Source organism: Sminthopsis crassicaudata, chromosome X, assembly GCF_048593235.1.
Source record: "Sminthopsis crassicaudata isolate SCR6 chromosome X, ASM4859323v1, whole genome shotgun sequence".
Lineage (NCBI taxonomy): Eukaryota > Metazoa > Chordata > Mammalia > Dasyuromorphia > Dasyuridae > Sminthopsis > Sminthopsis crassicaudata.
The window spans coordinates 48,774,171-48,794,006 of record NC_133623.1 but is presented as its reverse complement, the minus strand read 5'-3'; the positions used below and the strand labels follow the sequence as shown (position 1 = coordinate 48,794,006).

Below are 19,836 nucleotides of genomic sequence, written 5' to 3'. Positions count from 1 at the left end.
CAGACAGAAAGGTGATAGACTCGGGCTGCAGCCTGAGTCCTATTTATTGGACTAGGTCAGTGGAAGCATCAGATTTGCTTGACTATGCATATAAGTTTCGTTTTACTTTTTTCCCCCCATGAGAGGAAAAATAATTTAAAATTTTCAAAGCAGGTTTTAACTTCAAATCCGGTACAATTCCATTTCCCCACAATTCATTTTTTTTTCTAGAGATGTTCTGATGTTTTAACAAAGGACTAAAAACAAAAGACCTCTGCCCATACTGTGTGTATATACATCTATAGGCATCGGTTTCACAGCTATTCAAAGCAGTAATATTTTATGTTCTAAATAGCTTTGTGTCTTTGCTCTCCTTTTAGTCACTTTATATTCCAGTCCTGGTACAGAACTCCAGCATGCTATATCTACATTATCCTCCAGTAATGAAAAAAACTCACTAGCCCTCAAAGCAGTCAGGTCTGTGTTTTAGTGGTCAGGACATTTTGCTTTATATTAAGTGGAACCTCTAGGGCTTGGTTTGGTTTGGTTTGGTTTGGTTTGGTTTTGGCTGAGGCAATTGGGGTTAAGGGACTTGCCCAGGGTCACATGGCCAGGAAGTGTTAAGTGTCTGAGGCTAGAGTAGAACTCAGGTCCTCCTGCCTTCAGGGCTGGGGCTCTATCCACTGAGCCATCTAGCTGCCCCCAAATCTGCAATTCTTTTAAGTCACCCCCAGCCATGCCCTAGTTGTACTCAATGGCCCTGTCACACACATCAGGCTGGAGCATACATTCTAGGGAAATGATCTGCATCTTTAGCTCTCTGGTTCACTAACAGTCTTCAATTCAAATTGAAGAAACTAGCTCTAGTATATTTATTTTCTTTTAACTTTCACAAACACATTTATAATGAACTTTCAATTAGCTACATGAATTTTTATGATAAGTTTCCAAATCTGAATTAGCTTTCCAGTCAGCGAATTAGTTTGTGGCTCAGAGAATTCCCAGACTAAGCAGCAATAATTATGAAAATAAATCTGCTCCCCAAAACAAAAACCATAATGTATTGACATGGCAGGTGCCCATATCCAAAATCGTAAATGTGGATCAAAGCTCACCTTCAATGGCAAGGAAAAGTAGAAATTCACATTAATTATCTATTTTAAATAACCAAGACTGACACCCCCTAATATTAACACATTGAAATCAAATATATGGCAAACGGTTTAACAACAATATAAATCTAATAAATATTTAATTGGGGGTGGGGGAGATTCTATAAGAATGTGCTTTCATGTCTGCAGCTTGCAATTTAAGTTTACATTAAAACTCAAAGACACCTCCACAAGGCCTTGTAAGAAACCAAAATAATATATTCATTTCGTCATATCTCAATTACTTTCAACTTGGTAGAAAAAAACAAACAAACAAACTTTCCAACTCCCAGACCAAAATAATATATTCATTCAGAAATATCTGAATTACTTTCAACTTAGTAGGAAAAGAAAAAAACCACTTTCCAACTCAAAACCGAACTTTAAGTGAGGTCTGGGGTATGCTAGTATTCAGTCAAAAGGTCAATGCTAAATTGCACTGGAGGCCTTAAAAAGATCTGCCTACAGTGGTTCTTTCTGGTGCAAAGGAATGGAAAAAGAATGAATTCCAATGGGCTCCACAAAAGATTGTGTTTACATACACAACAGCAAAGGAGCTTGAGGTAGAAAATAAACTAACAGGTTTTTATCAGCAGATATTTTCTATATTTTTGGAACTCAGACCAGATAAAACTTCAAAGAATCAGAAATCTGAAGAGTATCTTATTTGCAATTCAAAAACACTCATTTTCCCCAACAATATTAAACTTCAATAATATTTATTAAATCATTTATACAAATTGTTAAAAAATCCTGACACTCCCAAACTCCAGAAGAGGACTATTTAACAAATAAAAATAGTCAGTCTTCAAACTCGTAATTCTTAATGACACACAGTAAATGAGCTATAGTTTCCCCAAATCCAATATAAGTGTGTATGACTTACTCTCAAATTATCTGACTTAGAAAATAAATCTTAAGAATCGATCGATTGAGTGATTCATCCTGAGTCAAATTAGTTTCAAGTGTCCAATGTGTTATCTGAACCTAGATCTGTCCAGAGTAGTATTCTATCCACTATACCCTGCTGTCTCTAAAAGTAATACAAATGAATACTAATAAAAATAATGCAAAAATGGGAAAACCTAGTAACAAATTATTTTCCCTCAAGGAAAAGAATAAAAAAATTCTTTCCAAAAAGCAAACTGAACTAGAGATAACTAAAATACTCATTTTCTCAGAAAAAAAGGACAAAAATAAAATTTTAAATAAATTTCACAGCCATGTGTGAACATTCTTAAGAATGTTTGCTTTGTGCTTCTTTTCTCTCAAATTCTCCAGCATCTTCCTGACTACTACACATGATACTTTTAGATGCTGATGGCTGGGAATAATCCTCATTCTCTTGGGAGTCTGATGTCTCTAGTATCTTTTCTTCACTTTCCTCAACACATGAGTCATTGATTTTATTGTTCTTATAATCTGGAACATCAAAGCCCCCTTTTTCCCCTTGTGTGGGATTTTCTAATGTGCCTTTATCCAAAATTTCACCTTTCTCCTCTGGAAGCCAATTTTCTCACAAAGTCCAACATCTGTGGCAATGGGGTGGAAGTGGAGGATTTATTTTGTCACAGGAAGGACACTTCCAATAATTCTGCAAGGAAAGATGAAGTAGAATCAGTCTCAATGGTTCTTGAACATCTATGAATAACAATGCTAGTTATAACAATGTACTCTGTCTGTTTATTAAGAAATGTTTGTTTTGCCACAGAAACAAGATTTTGCACCCTCACTTTTGGTTGTTGTTCTTTTTCTTTTTGTTTTCTTACTCATTTTCTTTCCCTTTTGATCTCTTTTTTTGTGCAGGAAGAGAATTGTGCAAATATGTTAGGACATATTTGATTGGACATATATTTTGACATGTTTAACATGTACAGGATTGCTTGCCATCTGGGGGAAAGGTGGGGAAAAGGAGGGGAAAGTGTGAGAAGGGAAGCTCTGCAGGAGTCAATGCTGAGAGATTATCCATGGATATGTTTTGAGGGTAAAAAGCTTTTTTAAAAAAAGATTTTGTAGATTATTTTGCAATATCTCAAGTCCTACCCTACCTTTATCTCTTAGCAACTAACTTCTGAAACTGAAATTGTGGTTAACTAGTTTCACCTTTTAGAGATTCTATAGTAAGACATTTTAAATTCTGTTACTTGTAGATCTTTTTTTCATAGGAATTCATCTCTATTTCTGGCAAGATCTCCTAATATCCATCAGCTACCATGTCTTTTTATTGTGAAGTATTCAGATGAATCTCTTAGCAGCCATTTCCTCCTTCTTCTCCCTTCCTTTTTTGGTAAAACAGAGATGGAAGCAATTTATAAGAAACTGGTCAAATTCTATTCATAGATAGTTCCTCACCTTAAAAATGGTTTGTGTTAATTGTTACAAATCGATTTTTTTGAAAAGAATCAATGTTCTCATAGAAATACTGCTAGAAACGGAAACTAGGTTTGCAGGCCCAATACAGAGAAGTCTACTTTATCTAGAATAATTTTAGTATTACTAGGTACCAAACAATGTAAAGATGGAAAAGGCTGAGAGGGTGGCTAGAATTATGTATAGAGATCATCTAATGGACAGTCTAGTTCCATTGCACTGTGGAGGGGAGCCTGAGGTAAAGCTTATCTTTGACATCTTCTTCATGATCCCTGAGCGTTTTTCTCTCATCTCTTGGTAAATCTTCCTGGTGTCCTAATGTGATCCATCTTGGAGTTTCACTCATGTGCCCTCTACTGTTCTTCATGTTCTCAAATTAACTATGATATTTTCACTTGAAGCAAAACTTTTAATCCAACTGTCAAGATGTGTTGGGAAGTAAGCCTGAATTAAAGCAATGTAATGATTCTGAGCCCTGGAAACCTCCTAGAGTAATCCCTGCATTTCTTTCTTTTTTTTCAAAGGCTTGCAAATCGAATGAACCCTAGTTATTTCAGGGACTAAGTGAAGTAGAAACATTCAGAAAGTGAACATTTGCAAAGGTCTCATTTCCAAAATATATAGAGAACTGACCCTAATTTATAAGAAATCAAACCATTCTCCAATTGATAAATGGTCAAAGGATATGAACAGACATTCAAAACCCTTGATCTCAAGGGCAGAGTATAAGAGGCACCTGGAGGCTTATTCTGCCTGAGCCTGGTAAAAGGGCATTCTAGGTATTGAGTAAACCTCATTGATGAGGAAAAGCCTCCTTGCTCTTGCTGATTATGCTCAAACTTGTGCACTCTCAGTCATATGACCTGGGGACTATAAAGGGGGATGCAAAAGGTGGGAGGGAACGCCAGAAGGGAATTCAAGGGAACTCTGAGGAAGAAAGAACTCCAGAAGGAAGGCTAGAGGGAACGTTAGGGAACATTATGTAAAGAGTTAGAATAAAGACCTGTTGCTGCATACTTGAGTGACTTGGGTGCTCAGTAGAGGAACCTCTAAAGAGGTAGCTCTCTGATTGAGATAATCAGATCCAGAGACGTCCAAAGACCTGGGGAAGGTAAGAAACCAGTTGACCCCTGTTGAGGTAAGCAGCTGGGAGTTAACAGTAAGGGAAGCCTTGGCCCTCTGTTTTGCTTTCTTAGAAATCACATGATCTGGAAGAATTTTTTTTTGCTAGTTACCTCATCTCTCTTCAGCCCACTATCCCCCCACCCACCATATAAAAAGCTTTGCATCAGGGGGTTTCTTTGGGAGGTTTGGGTAGCACTTGCTTATTTAAGGGAGCTCTCTGCTTCTGTAAGGCAGCCCTGCTCATTCTGGACTTGCCACTTGTCCGAGATTCTAATGAAACTTGCTACCTTCACTTTGAGGAGTCTGCCAGTAGTCAATTTTGGGTTAGGGTCTCTGTACCCCACACATCGTGAAATATAAACATAAATATAACTCTCCCTTACCTCAAGGTTTAATGAGTTACTAGTAGTCCCCAAATTTATCGCTTCTGCTGACAAACTTCTCTAAATTGGCTTAGCTTGGTCCTGCGAGAACACACACTGACAGTCCTTCACATGGGCCTAGACTTCTCGGCTTGGTAAGAATCTGCTAGAGCCCAAGTCTCAGTGGAATAACTTTTGAGAAGTCAGGATTATTGTATAATGTTATAACAAGGCATTAGATTAAGACTTTAGTGAAGGCCTCTGCTTACAAGAAACAAGACTAGAAACAAAAGTTTGGGTAAAAGGCTAAGTATACTTTGTAAATATTACCTCACTTGATCCTCACAATAACCCTGCAAGGTAGGTGCTATTATTAGCACCCATTCTATAGTGGCTGAGTCAGGCAGAGAATATGTGACTTGCCCAGGGTCACACAACTAGCGATTCTCCGAGGCTAGAAGTGAACTCGGATCCCCCTAACTCCAGGCCCACCACTCTATTATTCACCTTACCACTTAGCCAGATGGACACACGAGGAACAGAAAAGGGCCTGAACAAAAGCAAAGAGATACAAGACAGCAAGTAACCCAGTTTAGCTGGAGCACTGAGGCCATGAGAGAAAAAAGTGTGACACACTGGTAGAAAAGCCAAGTGGTTAGTACATCTATTCCTATTCAGCACTTTGTGTAGTGGCCAAGAAGAGACTGCTTAGTCATCAAATTGTAGTATATAAATGTAGCATGATAGTATTGCCCTATAAGAAATAGTTAACTTTGTGAATAACTTGGGAAGAACTGCATGAAATGATGCAAAGATACATAGAACCATACATAAGACAACAATGGAAATTAAAAGAACAAGAAAAACCTGAACCTCGATTCCCTGACAAACCAATATGGTTCAGTCTGAAGAGAGGCAGGGAATTAGGAAAGGATGATGCAAACAAATGGATAATCTAAAAGCAAAATTCTCTGACCAACAGAGTTCAGAGATTAGGCGAGAGACGTCAAATCCATATCTCGGGGACACACCACACTCCCGAGTACTCCCTAGACCAGATTAAAAAGTAACTGGGAAACGTTACAAAATAAAGAAATGCAGTAAAGCAGATACCAGTAACTAAGTCAATGTGTAGCCCACAGAAATCCTGATGTACAGCTCAGTGACCCATTTTCAGTTTGACATAAAAGGACCACCAAAAACCAAAACTGATTACTCTAAAACACATCATCTACACACAACTAAGCTTGCCTAGAGTCTACAAGGCTTTCTTGCAATATTAAAATGAAATCAAAAAAGTTATAAAATTATTTTCACTGAGTTCTTTTAAAATTATAAAAGTATGTAATATCCAAGTTTCTGTGAGCAGGATGAGATAAAAATACTGATTATGTCCTTCCTAGATCATGCACTTCAAAATAGATTAGGGACTTCAAAATATTTATATACAGGACATTATCTGAAATTTTTCAATCAACTTGACCTCAATATATCAATATTAAGAAGTCAGCTGAACTTTCAAATTTTTTTGTTTTCTAACATTACAATGAAATTAAAATAAATCTTTCCAAGGCATACATTATGATTGTGTTTTTATCATTTCCAAATAGATCTGTGATCTCAATGATTTGGACATGCCTTTTAACAGGAATACACATCACAAATTCATTGAAGTCTCCTCAACTTGCTTGCCCACGCCCTTCCCTAAGTTCACCATGGAGGGCTACCTGCTTTAGAAGCTTCCTGGCACAAGGATTCTAACTGAATCTTGAGTCATCCTCCTACACAGCCTGTACTCCCTAAACTGAAAGTACTCCCTAAACTGACAGTGCTCCCTAAACTAATCTATTTATTTCGTGCTATACCAATCAGAGTCCCAAGAAAATATTTTAATGACCTAGAAAAAATAACACAATTCATGTAGAACAAAAAATGGTCGAGAATTTCAAGGGAAGTAATGAAAAAAAAATTTAATGAAGGTCGTCTAGCTATACCTGATTTAAAGCTATATTATAAAGCAACAGTCACCAAAACCATTTGGTATTGGCTAAGAAATAGACTAGTTGATCAGTGGAATAGGTTAAGTTCACAGGGCAAGCTAGTGAATAAAAATAGCATTCTAGTGTTTGATAAACCCAAAGATCCCAAATTTTGGGATAAGAATTCATTATTTGACAAAAACTGCTGGGAAAACTGGAAATTAGTATGGCAGAAACTAGGCATGGACCCACATTTAACACCGCATACTAAGATAAGATCAAAATGGGTCCAAGATTTAGGCATAAAGAACGAAATCATAAATAAATTGGAGGAACATGGGATGGTTTACCTCTCGGACTTGTGGAGGAGGAAGGAGTTTGTGTCCCAGGGAGAACTAGAGACCATTATTGATCACAAAATAGAAAATTTTGATTAAACCAAATTAAAAAGTTTCTGCACAAACAAAACTAATGCAAACAAGATTAGAAAGGAAGTAACAAACTGGGAAAACATTTTTACAGTTAAAGGTTCTGATAAAGGCCTCATCTCCAAAATATACAGAGAATTGACTTTAATTTATAAGAAATCAAGCCATTCTCCAATTGATAAATGGTCAAAGGATATGAACAGACAATTTTCAGATGATGAAATTAAAACTATTTCCACTCATATGAAAGAGTGTTCCAAATCACTACTGATCAGAGAAATGCAAATTAAGACAACTCTGAGATATCATTTCACACCTGTCAGATTGGCTAAGATGACAGGAACAAATAACGATGAATGTTGGAAGGGCTGTGGGAAAACTTGGACACTGATGCATTGTTGGTGGAGTTGTGAAAGACTCCAACCATTCTGGAGAGCAATCTGGAATTATGCCCCAAAAGTTATCAAAATGTGCATATCCTTTGACCCAGCCATACTACTACTGGGCTTATATCCCAAGGAAATACTAAAGAAGGGAGAGGGACCTGTATGTGCCAAAATGTTTGTGGCAGCCCTTTTCATAGTGGCTAGAAGCTGGAAGATGAATGGATGTCCATCAGTTGGAGAATGGTTGGGTAAATTATGGTATATGAAGGTTATGGAATATTATTGTTCTGTAAGAAATGACCAATAGGAGGAATACAGAGAGCCTTGGAGAGACTTACATCAATTGATGCTAAGTGAAACGAGCAGAACCAGGGGATCATTATACACTTCAACAATGATACTGTATGAGGATGTATTCTGATGGAAGTGGATATCTTCAACATAGAGAAGAGCTAATCCAATTCTAATTGATCAATGATGGACAGAATCAGATACACCAAGAAAAGGAACACAGGGAAATGAGTGTAAATTGTGAGCATTGTTTTTTTTGTTTGTTTGTTTGTTTCGTTTTGTTTTGTTTTTCTTCCCAGATTATTTTTACCTTTCGAATAGAATCCTTCCTTTGCAACAACAACAACAACAAAATTCGGTTCTGCACATATATATTATACCTAGGATATACTATACGATATTTAATGTGTATGGGAATGCCTGCCATCTAGGGGAGAGGGTAGAGGAAAGGAGGGGAAAAACTCAGAACACAAGGGAGTACAAAGGATAATGTTGTAAAAAAAAAAAAATTACCTATGCATATGTACTGTCAAAGAAAATGTAATAATTATAAAAATAAATAAATAAATAAATATTTTTTTAAAATGATAATTAGCTCATACTAAAGAAGGGAAAGGGACCCGTATATGCCAAAATGTTTCTGGCAGCCCTTTTTGTAGTGCCTAGAAACTGGAAGATGAACGGATGCCCATCAATTGGAGAATGGTTGGGTAAATTGTGTTATATGAATGTTACGGAATATTATTGTTTTGTAAGAAATGACCAGCAGGATAAATACAGAGACGCTTGGAAAGACTTGCATGATCTAATGCTGAGTGAAATGAGCAGAACCAGGAGATCATTATACACTTCAACAACGATACTGTATGAAGACGTATTCTGATGGAAGTGGCTATCTTCAACAAAGAGAAGATCTACTTCAGTTCCAAATGATCAATCATGGATAGAAGTAGATACAACCAGAGAAGGAACACTGGGAAATGAGTGTAACCTGTTTGCATTTTTTGTTTTTCTTCCCAGGTTATTTTTACCTTCTGAATCCAATTCTTCCTGTGCAACAAGAAATTCGGTTCTGCACACATAGACTGTATCTAGGATATACTGTAATATATTTGACATGTATGTGACTGCCTGCCATCTAGGGGAGGGGGTGGAGGGAAGGAGGGGAAAAATTCAGAACAGAAGGGAGTACAAGGGATAATGTTGTAAAAAATTATCCATGCATATGTACTGTCAAAAAAAGTTATAATTATAAAAATAATTTTAAAAAAAGAACTGATCAATATAAACAATTCTGGACAATTTACTCATGTGAACTAATACAAAATGAGGATAGCAGAATTATGAAAGAAAAATGTATGGTAACTATAACAACATAAATAGAAAGAAATGCTTCAGTAGGGAAGAAAGAAAATTTAAAAGAAATAGAATTATTTATATTTACCAAGTTCATATTGAAAGAAGATGTGAAAAAATGTATCTCCTTCCCTGTTTGCAGAAATGGGGAACAATGAGTATATAATGTTGGGTATTTTGCCAATTAAAGCTGATACGTTGGTTTTGCTAAACTATACTTCCCGGCCCTCTTTTTTTCCCCTCTTTGGATACAAAACATATTCATCTATAAATAAAATTTTGTATATTGTCTCCTCCATGAGAAAATGAACCCCCAGAGGGTTGGGACCAAGTTTTTGCTTTTCTTTGTGTCCTCTGCAATTAACACATAATACCTGGTTAAATAATTACTGAACTGATTACTAAAGGTTTGTTGAGAAACATAATGATGATTGGTTGTAGTGGGAATGATGATTATGATGACAAGGGATAGATCCCTAGGTAGAAGAGGATGATGTAAATGAAACTAATATGAAAATAAATTATATTAAAATAAAATATTTTATATTATTATATAATATGTAAAGATAAACATATTTTAATAATATAAACAATGCATATTAAACATGTGGTTTAAAAAGTGCTTTCTGAAAACATTCTTGTAAATGAAATAATATATTAGAAGAAACATTAACATAATATTTCCAGGAACATTAAAAAAAGATTATTAGAAAAATATCCAGTTTTATAAATAAGTAGAAACTTAGAAAAAGTGTCCATCCAATTCTGTTATGGATCATGTGAAACCTGCTTTAGCAATATACTATTAAAAAAGGCCAATTATGTGTATACTTTTTCCCCTTTTAATTAAGGCATAGGATAAAACATGCAGCAAACTTACATTAGTGTCTCAAGGGACATCGGTAAATTGTAACTGTGTTCCTGTTCTTGAAGCTTAGAGAATTCTACCAAGCAGGGGGGTGTTGTCTCTTGTCATCTCTGAGTTGAAAAATAGCAGCCAGTTAGTAGAAGTTTCCTCACTATTTTATTTATTTATTTATTTTCATTTTTCCAGATTATCCCCTCCCTCCCTCCACTCCCTCCCCCCGATGACAGGCAATCCCATACATTTTACATGTGTTACAATATAACCTAGACACAATATATGTGTGTAAATACCATTTTCTTGTTGCACATTAATCATTAGCTTCTGAAGGTATAAGTAACCTGGGTAGATAGACAGTAGTGCTAACAATTTACATTCGCTTCCCAGTGTTCCTTCTCTGGGTGTAGTTATTTCTGTCCATCATTGATCAACTGGAAGTGAGTTGGATCTTCTTTATGTTGAAGATTTCCACTTCCATCAGAATACATCCTCATACAGTATTGTTGTTGAAGTGCATAGCGATCCTCTGGTTCCGCTCATTTCACTCAGCATCAGTTGATTTAAGTCTCTCCAGGCCTCTCTGTATTCCTCCTGCTGGTCATTTCTTACAGAGCAATAATATTCCATAACCTTCATATACCATAATTTAACCAACCATTCTCCAATTGATGGGCATCCATTCATCTTCCAGTTTCTGGCTACAACAAAAAGAGCTGCCACAAACATTTTGGCACATACAGGTCCCTTTCCGCTCTTTAGTATTTCTTTGGGATATAAGCCCAATAACAGCAATGCTGGGTCAAAGGGTATGCACAGTTTGATAACTTTTGGGGCATAGTTCCAAATTGCTCTCCAGAATGGCTGTTTCCTCACTATTTTAAAGCAATATTTAAAGAAAATATTTAGGTTATTCCAAAAACAATGTCAGTGTAAAATCTACCACCAATCATGTATTACAATACCTTTTAGTATAGAAAGATAATGGGTAACATCAACTCACTACTTGTGTTAGGAATCAAAATTTTTTATACTCCCACAATTTAAAATAAACCCTTTTCTCTTTGATCTCTATATAGACCTAACAGTGATATTTCTGGGTCAAATGATAAATGCAGTTTATCTTCATCTTAGCAAGTTGATGCTCTGACTATACTTGCATAACTGGAACAATTCCAACTTCAATAAAAATTCTTTCCTGATTTAATAAGATAGAACCAAGTTTAGGGTTTTCAGTGTTCCTTGGTGGGGGTTGTGCCCCGCATGTGCCAATTATTTTAATAAGGAGAGTGCTCCTTCTATAAAAGCATGAGGCTTCCATGGAATTTGTGGCCTCTCCTATTCTTTATTCCTACATCATGCTTAAATGATGCCTATGAGGCAAGCGTGGGGGCTGGAAGGATGGGAGTACTATTGACAGTAATGTAATAATCTATATTACAGAAGACCTGTAGGAAGATAAGTACACTGATGCATGCTTGTTAGAACCACAAATCGGTTCAATTCATTTGTAAAATAATTTGGAGTCATGCCAAAAAAAAAAAAAAAGATACATACTCCTTAATTCAAAACTACCACTTCTAGGTATATGTCTGAAAGAGGTCAAGGCAGCAATAAGATATTCATAAATACCAAAATAGTAACATTTTCCTCTTTTTCTCATAGTCAGTAAGGATTGATTAAGCATCTATTATGTGACTAGCATAAATACCATGCTAAATACTAGATATACAAGGGATATAATGTCCCCTCAAGGAGCTCACAATCTATTGGCAAGAAGAGAAACAACAAACAAACAAACATATATTTAAACTTTATTCAGGAGAAATAGGAATTAATTAATGCAGCAAGCTTCTAAGAATAAGAGATAGGGGGAAGCCTTCCAATACAAGCTATGATTTTAGTTGGAACTTGAAAAAGGCAGGGGAAGGAGAGCATCCTAGGCAGCAGAACAGCCAGAAAGATTATCTGGTGTCAATATGTCTTCTTTGTGGAACAGCAAAGAGGTCAATAACACTGGATCAGAGTCAGTTGGGGTAGAAGGTGTGATGTGTAAGAAGATAAAGGGGGATAGGTCATCAAGGGCTCAGAAGCCAGAGGATTTGTATTTGGCCCCAGAGGTAACAGGAAGGCAGTGTGAGAGGAAGAGGGATGAGTTCATTCCTGCATTAAGGGCAATCACTTTGAAATCTGGAGGATAAAATAGAATAATAAGAGACCTGAAGCAGGTAGATCTACCAGTAGACACTTAAATAGCAAAGGTGTGAGGTGATAGGGTCGTGCATCAGATGGTGGCAGTGCCAAGTTTGAGAGATGCTGAACATGTGAAATCGATAGGCCTTGGCAAAGATGCGTTAGAGCAGGGAAAGGGAGAGATGAGAAGGTGAGGATGATGCCTTTGTGGCAAGCCTGGGGGACTAGGAGAATGGGAGTACCAGTGAAGATAATTGGGAAGGAGTGTGTTTAGGGAGAAAGATAAAATTTCACTTGGAGTTATTTTGAATGAAAACGGCTGAGTTATAATATTTGTTTAGCATATGATCCATGATAAGTAGCTTGCTTTCTCTGTGACTCAGTTTACTCATCTGAGAAATAAAGTAATAATTTATTCTCCCATCTACTTTCCCAGGATGTATAAATGTGTTTGATACTTTTTAACTATTCTGGAATCTTGAAATAGAATTAACAAATTAATGATAATATTACAATCATTACTCTGATAAATAAGTTGAATAAATTATATGTAGGATATGAATTCTTTATATTTACCGAGTTCATATTCAAAGAAGAGATGAAAAAATGTATCTCCTCCCTTATCTGCAGAAATGGGGAACAATAAGTGTAAAATATTGAACATTTTATCAATTAAGGCTGGTATGTTAGTTTTGCTAAACCATTCTTCCCTGCCCTCTTTCTTTTTATCTCCTCTGTAGATACAAAAAATATTCATATACAAATAACCTTTCGTACATTGTCTGCTCAAAAAGAAACTGAATCCCTGGAGGGTTGGGACCAAGTTTTTGGTTTTCTTTGTATCCTTTGGACTTAGCACATAGTAACTGGTTAATCAACATTAATTAATTGATTAATAAATGTTTGTTGAGAATAATAATGATGATTAATTGTAATGGTAATGATGATGATGATTACAAGGGACAGATCCCTAGGTAGAAGAAAGTACAACAGTTTCTGTACTTGAGGCAAAGCAGGACACTTTTAAGAAAGACTGTGGTTCCCAAAGAAAGGAGTCAGGCAATTGGGTTGACCTAAAACACCATGCCCAGAAGGCAAAGGGAGGGCGTCCTGTCCACCAGGACTCAGTTATTCGGGGAGTCGAGGGGGACCCAGCCTGAAAGAGAAACGGGCGAGGAAGAAGAGCGAGACCAAGCAGATTCTTGTCAAGGTCTCAGTTTATTGCTCTTGGGGTACAGCCTATATAGCAAAAAGTATGAGAAAGAGAAGCAGGGCTGGGCCTGGGAAAGGAACATGGGAATGGCTGGTTCCATGAACTGGAACATTTTGCAGTTAGGAACATACACAATGTATGTTGGAACATACACAATGTTGGAACATTCTATGGTCGGCTGATTCTTGGAAGGATCATGCCCACCTGTGGTCGGCCTGATTCTCAGAACAATTTGTCTAAGGGTAAGGCCCACTTAGGGGGGAGAGACACCTGGGCCAAAGCCCTTGGCTCCTAACATCTCCCCCTTTTCTCTTTAGAAGCAAAAGATTGTATAACACAAGGGCTGGTGAAAGGCCTGTCTTAGGCTATGTGGCCTGCCTCCATGCTCGGTACCTTAAATAGCCAAAAAGGGCAGGGCCCCTGTCTTAGGCTATGTGGGTTGCCCCTGCCCCCCCTGGGAGCGGACCCACAATAATCCCGTCATTGGGTACCACTGCAGCCATAAAAGCCAGCCATAAAAGGTATGATTATCCAAGTCATGGGGCCATAATATTCCCGTCATTGGCTCTTTCACAGCAATAGCCCACATTATTGCAATTAGGGCCGTGTCCCTCGGAGGTGTCGCCACACCCTTAGGTTCCAGTAAGTACCTCCCCTGGTCTCACAGCCCCAAGAACGACAGTAAAATCGTTTTTGTCCCTGCATTTGGAGTTCAGAGAGCGATCTCTATGGGGGCCGGGGCAAACATAAAAGGGAATAGTCCTCAGCTTACTTCTCCTATCATGGGAACCACAACCTCCAGCTACCTGGCCAATGCCCATAAACAGAGACCAGGGGTCCCTGTGGGGGGCCTGTTGTTGATTATAATAGTCTTCCAGGTCCCAATTAGGCGGGGCTCCCAGAGCTAATTTACAAAGGTCTGGATAGAGTGCGGGCCACCAGTCCTCATGTGTGATCTTTGATGTGCTCCAAATAGTATCACCTGCCCCACTGATCACCAGCCAGCTGTAGCTGAAAACCTGATAGGAAGGAGAGCCATGGACAACATGTTGAGCAATGATCAGGCAGAGGAGGATCTCAGTGGCTGGTGACTTCATGTTGTTTTCTGAAAGAAAGCACAGTTAGAAATCTTCTCAGGGGGATCCCTGGGTGGGTTGTGAAGTTTTATCAGGCGCTCTGGGAGCCCTCTGGCATTTTGTGCCTGTGAATCCTAAATGCGGGCATGTCCTTTGCCCCAGATAAGGACCGGGTCGGGACCTGACATCTGTTGGACAAAGGGTCTCTCCACATAGCCTGTGCATAAGTATTGGCTGTAGATGAAGGCCAGAGGCGGTCAGCGGCAGATTTGCCCTCAATATCATAAGTAAGAAAATTCAACACAAACATTGCATGATTTAAAAGGGTTTTAAAATTACCTGCTTTAGGATATAACATTTCTCCCCCTGATTGTAATTTAGAGAGCACATTTTTTAAAGTTTAATGAGCTCTTTCAACGATTCCTTGACCCTGGGGGTTATAAGGTATGTCAGTAATGTGTTTAATTTCCATTTGAGCACAGAACTGTTTAAAGGTGGAGCTAGTGTAGCCTTAACCATTGTCAGTTTTAAGCATTTTGGGTTTTGGGACAACAGTTAAAGAGGCAAGAACATGACAGATTTTTGGAGGCTTCCCCTGTTTGTAGAGATGCAAAAATGAAGCCACAAAAGGTGTCTATGGAGACATGAATATATTTTAATTTGCCAAAGGATGGGTAGTGGGTGATATCCATTTGCCATAATTCGCCAGGGAATAACCCATGGGGGTTCACTCCCAAGTGAGGTTCAGGCAGGAAAGTTAAGCAGCCCCTGCAATGCCGGACAATCTGCCGTGCCTGTTCGCGAGTGATGGAATATCTCAGTCTGAGAGTATGGGCAATAACAAAAATTGAACATTAAAAATATAACAGTCCAATATAAAGTTCCTTATATGTCTATTCCCCTCAATAGCAGACATTTTACTTATTCGATTTTAGAAATTAATTGCACATTAAGAGTTTTTAAAGATACATTTGGAACTCCGCAAAAATTAAACGGGCTCTCAGGAATTCAAGTGGCCTGGCTTATTCAAATGACCACTAACAAAGAATCTGTATACAGAAAGGCACAAATTTCTGTACTTTATCCAGTTGCTATGCAAATGTCCATTAGATCCGATGATTAATGTTAAAGCTATTTCCCCATTTTTTCAAGTTAAAAGGTGCTGTTAACATCTGTGCAAATCTAAACTTAAAACTTTTTTGAAACCTCTCATCTCTGTAATATTAATACTGAACTATTTCTTCTACTCCAAATAAACAAGTTATATTAATTTTAAAACTCAAAGTGGGAATTTCTTGTGCTCTTCAAAGGAATGACAAATTCTACGGAACCTAATGAAATGGTATGTTTAATTACAATGCTTAAAACCATGATTAAAATTCAAGTACAATAAAAGGTAAGCAAGCTACATTCTTACAGCAATTTGCTACAAAATAAAATCGAAAAGTTCGATTTAAAAGGAACACTTGAAGTAGCAATATGCAAGAGCACAATTTGGTAAGTCATTTTGTTTGACTGGCTTTCAAAAAACTTTACAGGTAATTTAAAAAAATCCCTCATTTGCCAAGCATGCCATAATTAATATGTAAGACACAGGTGCAAATACAAATGGTTATTAACCTGCTTCAAAATAACTGAAAAGTTACTCTGAAAGCAGTGGTTATGTTACAAAATGCCAGTTTATAATGCTGCTAATAGGAACAAAAAAGATATCTGTCTACCATAGAGGACCCCAAGACACAAAAGAGAATACGTATATTGTAACATGGGTTCTAGTAGTAAAACTGCTAAGAAGCTAAAAGGTTTCATTTGTTCAATTGTATGCAGCATTGCTAAACTTTTTCAGGTGGATGATTGATTTTTTGGGGTAAACAAACCTATTTGGCAGCTTTACTACCTGACAATTCAAAAAAAAGTTAGGGTTAACTAGTCTGTTTACCCCAGCCCACCCCAGCATATAAATGACCTCCAAAAAAATTGCATGTGCTTTTAGCATAGTGGTAATTAAAAACAAACTTTTTTCTAAAAAAGACTTAGATTATATCCTAAATTAAGACAAATTAAAATCAAAATCATACTCAATACCTTTACATCAAAACAGCACTTAATTATTATTAATGTGACTGGAAACCAACTTTATAATGAGGTTTACAACATATAAGCAAAGACAAGAGGTTCAGTAATTTGATTAGGTCTCTGGTGAACAGACAATTTTAGAGATCTAAGGGGTGTTAAAAAACCCATATACTGGCTCATCACAGTTTTCTTCCTTGCAATATACTTTAAGGTTTTCATGGAAGCTACTGCTGCAAACATATTGAGAGGCAAGTAAATGTCAATGGTTCCCTGAAAAGAAATGGAGCTAATGGCCCAATCATCATCATCATTCTGAACAAGCCATTGTATTTGGGAAGTAATGTAGGGGAAACTATATGGTCAGGGTCTCTACCAAAGAGCTTCAAGGCAGCCCCTCTGCCGAGGAGTAGGAGGATAGCAACCAGGTGAGGGTATGTGGGTAGAATTTTGGAGGGGGATGCGGGTAAATGGACCCAAAATAGAGGCTTTTGTTGCCAAAGCAAGCCTGTGGGGGCAAAGGGAGTAGGAAATATAAGGAGCCTAAAAGGTTGATGGGGGCATAATATCCTATGTGCTGTTTGTGGATGGCCACTTCTACTGTAATCAGGGATTTTTGCACCTCAGGGGTGAGTGAGCCAGAGGAGGAGGGATCGGGATCTCCTTTCAAGATATCAAAGAGAGGTTTTAATTCCCCTGTTGTGAGTTTTAAGTAAGGTCTGAGCCAATTGATATCGCCGAGAAGTTTCTGAAAATCATTGAGAGTGTGCAGACAGTCCGTCCGCCATTGAAGTTTTTGGGAAAGGACTTTGTTGGAAAATAGCTCAAAACCTAAGAACAGCTGTGGGGGTTGGGTTTGAATCTTTTTGGGAGAAATCAAGAGGCCCCGGGGCCGGAGGGCAGAGACAAGGAGCTGGCAAATCTGAGAGAGGTGTGGCTCATTGGGTCCTGCTAAGAGAATGTCATCCATGTAGTGGATGATATACACATCAGGATGACACAGCCTGAATGGGTCCATAGTCTGAGCCATGCATTTTTGACAGAGGGTTGGGCTATTAGCCATACCCTGAGGGAGGACCCTCCATTGAAAGTTCGGGGAGGGGCCCACACAATTAACTATGGGAAGGCTAAAAGCAAAGCCTTTGCAATCTTCTGGGTAAAGAGGGATGGAGAAAAAACACATCTTTTAGGTCAATGACAATTTTTAAAAATCCCCTAGGGATAGCCACGGGATAGTGGCAGAGATTGTAGAGAAGGAGTTAGCAACATCTCCAGCTTCATTAATGATCGGCCAAGTGTAATTGAAAACCTGATAAGTCCCACAGGAAGTCCAGGCAGAGTTCCAGCAGAGGTAAAAAGGCCAATTTCAGGTTTTTTGATTTGCTAAGAGGGCCCTTCTTGTAAGGCAGTGAAGGAGGACTGGCGGCTGGACTTGCCTGGAGGAGGATGGTCTTTGTAAGTGAATTTTGCAAGGAAGAAAGTTCAGTGGAGAGCTGAGCAATTTAGCAGATTACCTGATGACAGGGCTTCCAGAGGCAGGGGAGGATAAAGGGATTCTCTTTGAATGACAGTCATCTCAATGATAAAAGAGGGGGGCAAAAAGGGCGGAGGCAATTCCGCCACTGATAAGAGCTGCTGTTTGTCAGGGTCATTAGATGCCCATTCTACAATATCATGAATCAAGCCCCAGTAAGGGAAGGCAGTTGTGGGAACAGCATTTGGCCCTTCCTTCTGTTATTTATCATTTAGGTCTCTGCCTACTTTCTGCCACTTCTGGGGATGAATCTCTGGTCTGTTCTGGTCAGAACCGAAGGACAAGTTTCAGTTATAAAAAGAAACTACCTAACTAAATCTTTTTTCTTACTCTAACCCCTCTTTCTCTGAGGGATGCTTTAAGGTCCTTTATACAAACCTGCTCTTTAGATAACTTATACCAAATCTTTTTTCTTTACTCTAACTCCTCTTTCCCTGAGGGATGCTTTAAGGTCCTTTATAAAAACCTGCACTTTAATTAACTTAGTAACCATTTCTTATAAGACAGATGATTCAAAACTTACCAAGGACTGGAACTCTCATGAGACGTGAAAGTGGTCCTTCCAATGGGGGTCGCGACGACTTCTCTGAAAGGGGGTCCGTCTGGCAAGGGTCCGTATCTCGAGCCCCGCGTTGGGTGCCACCTGTCCGTCCACCGGGACTCAGTTATTCGGGGAGTCGAGGGGGACCCAGCCTGAAAGAGAAACGAGCGAGAAAGAAGAGCGAGACCAAGCAGATTCTTGTCAAGGTCTCAGTTTATTGCTCTTGGGGTACAGCCTATATAGCAAAAAGTATGAGAAAGAGAAGTAGGGTTGGGCCTGGGAAAGGAACATGGGAATGGCTGGTTCAAAGAACTGGAACATTTTGCAGTTAGGATACACAATGTTGGAACATACACAATGTTGGAACATTCTATGGTCAGCTGATTCTTGGAAGGATCATGCCCACCTGTGGTCGCCATGATTCTCAGAACAATTTGTCTAAGGGTAAGGCCCACTTAAGGGGGAGAGACACCTGGGCCGAAGCCCTTGGCTCCCAACAGGATGGCCTCAGAACTCAGGAGTCTGGGAAATGCATGCTGGGCTTTTCTATGCAGAAGTAGGGAAGGGAGGGACTCTCCTGGAGCTTTTGGCCTTCCTCTTGGTTGTCAAGGAGCCTTAGAATTAAAGCCCCCCATAGTAAGTTATCAATGGCATAATAATAGAATCTTTTCCTGTTGATTTGGAGAAGATCTAAATCTACAAATTCTTTTGAGACAATCTGTGATACCACCCAAGATTTCAATATACTTTGGGGATTCAAATATCTGACCTAAACCTGTATTATATAGCAGCAGTCACCAAAACCATTTGGTATTGGCTAAGAAAAAAAACGGTAGATCAGTGGAACAGATTAGATACAAAGGACAAAAAAGGGTACATCTATAGCAATCTAATCTTTGACAAACCCAAAGATACCA

General features: G+C 38.3%; 1 long non-coding RNA gene across 1 annotated transcript in view; it reads right to left on the bottom strand.

The window, feature by feature from the left end:
- Window positions 1-18,965, bottom strand: part of LOC141548979 (uncharacterized) — a 303,550-nt gene extending 284,585 nt beyond the window's left edge. Inside the window, exons 1-2 of the long non-coding RNA XR_012484214.1 lie at window positions 18,902-18,965; window positions 2,622-2,724 (exon numbers count right to left, since the gene is read on the bottom strand). This is a non-coding gene — a long non-coding RNA (uncharacterized LOC141548979). The remainder of the gene's footprint in view (window positions 1-2,621; window positions 2,725-18,901) is intronic.
- Between the last annotated feature and the right edge of the window lie 871 nt (window positions 18,966-19,836).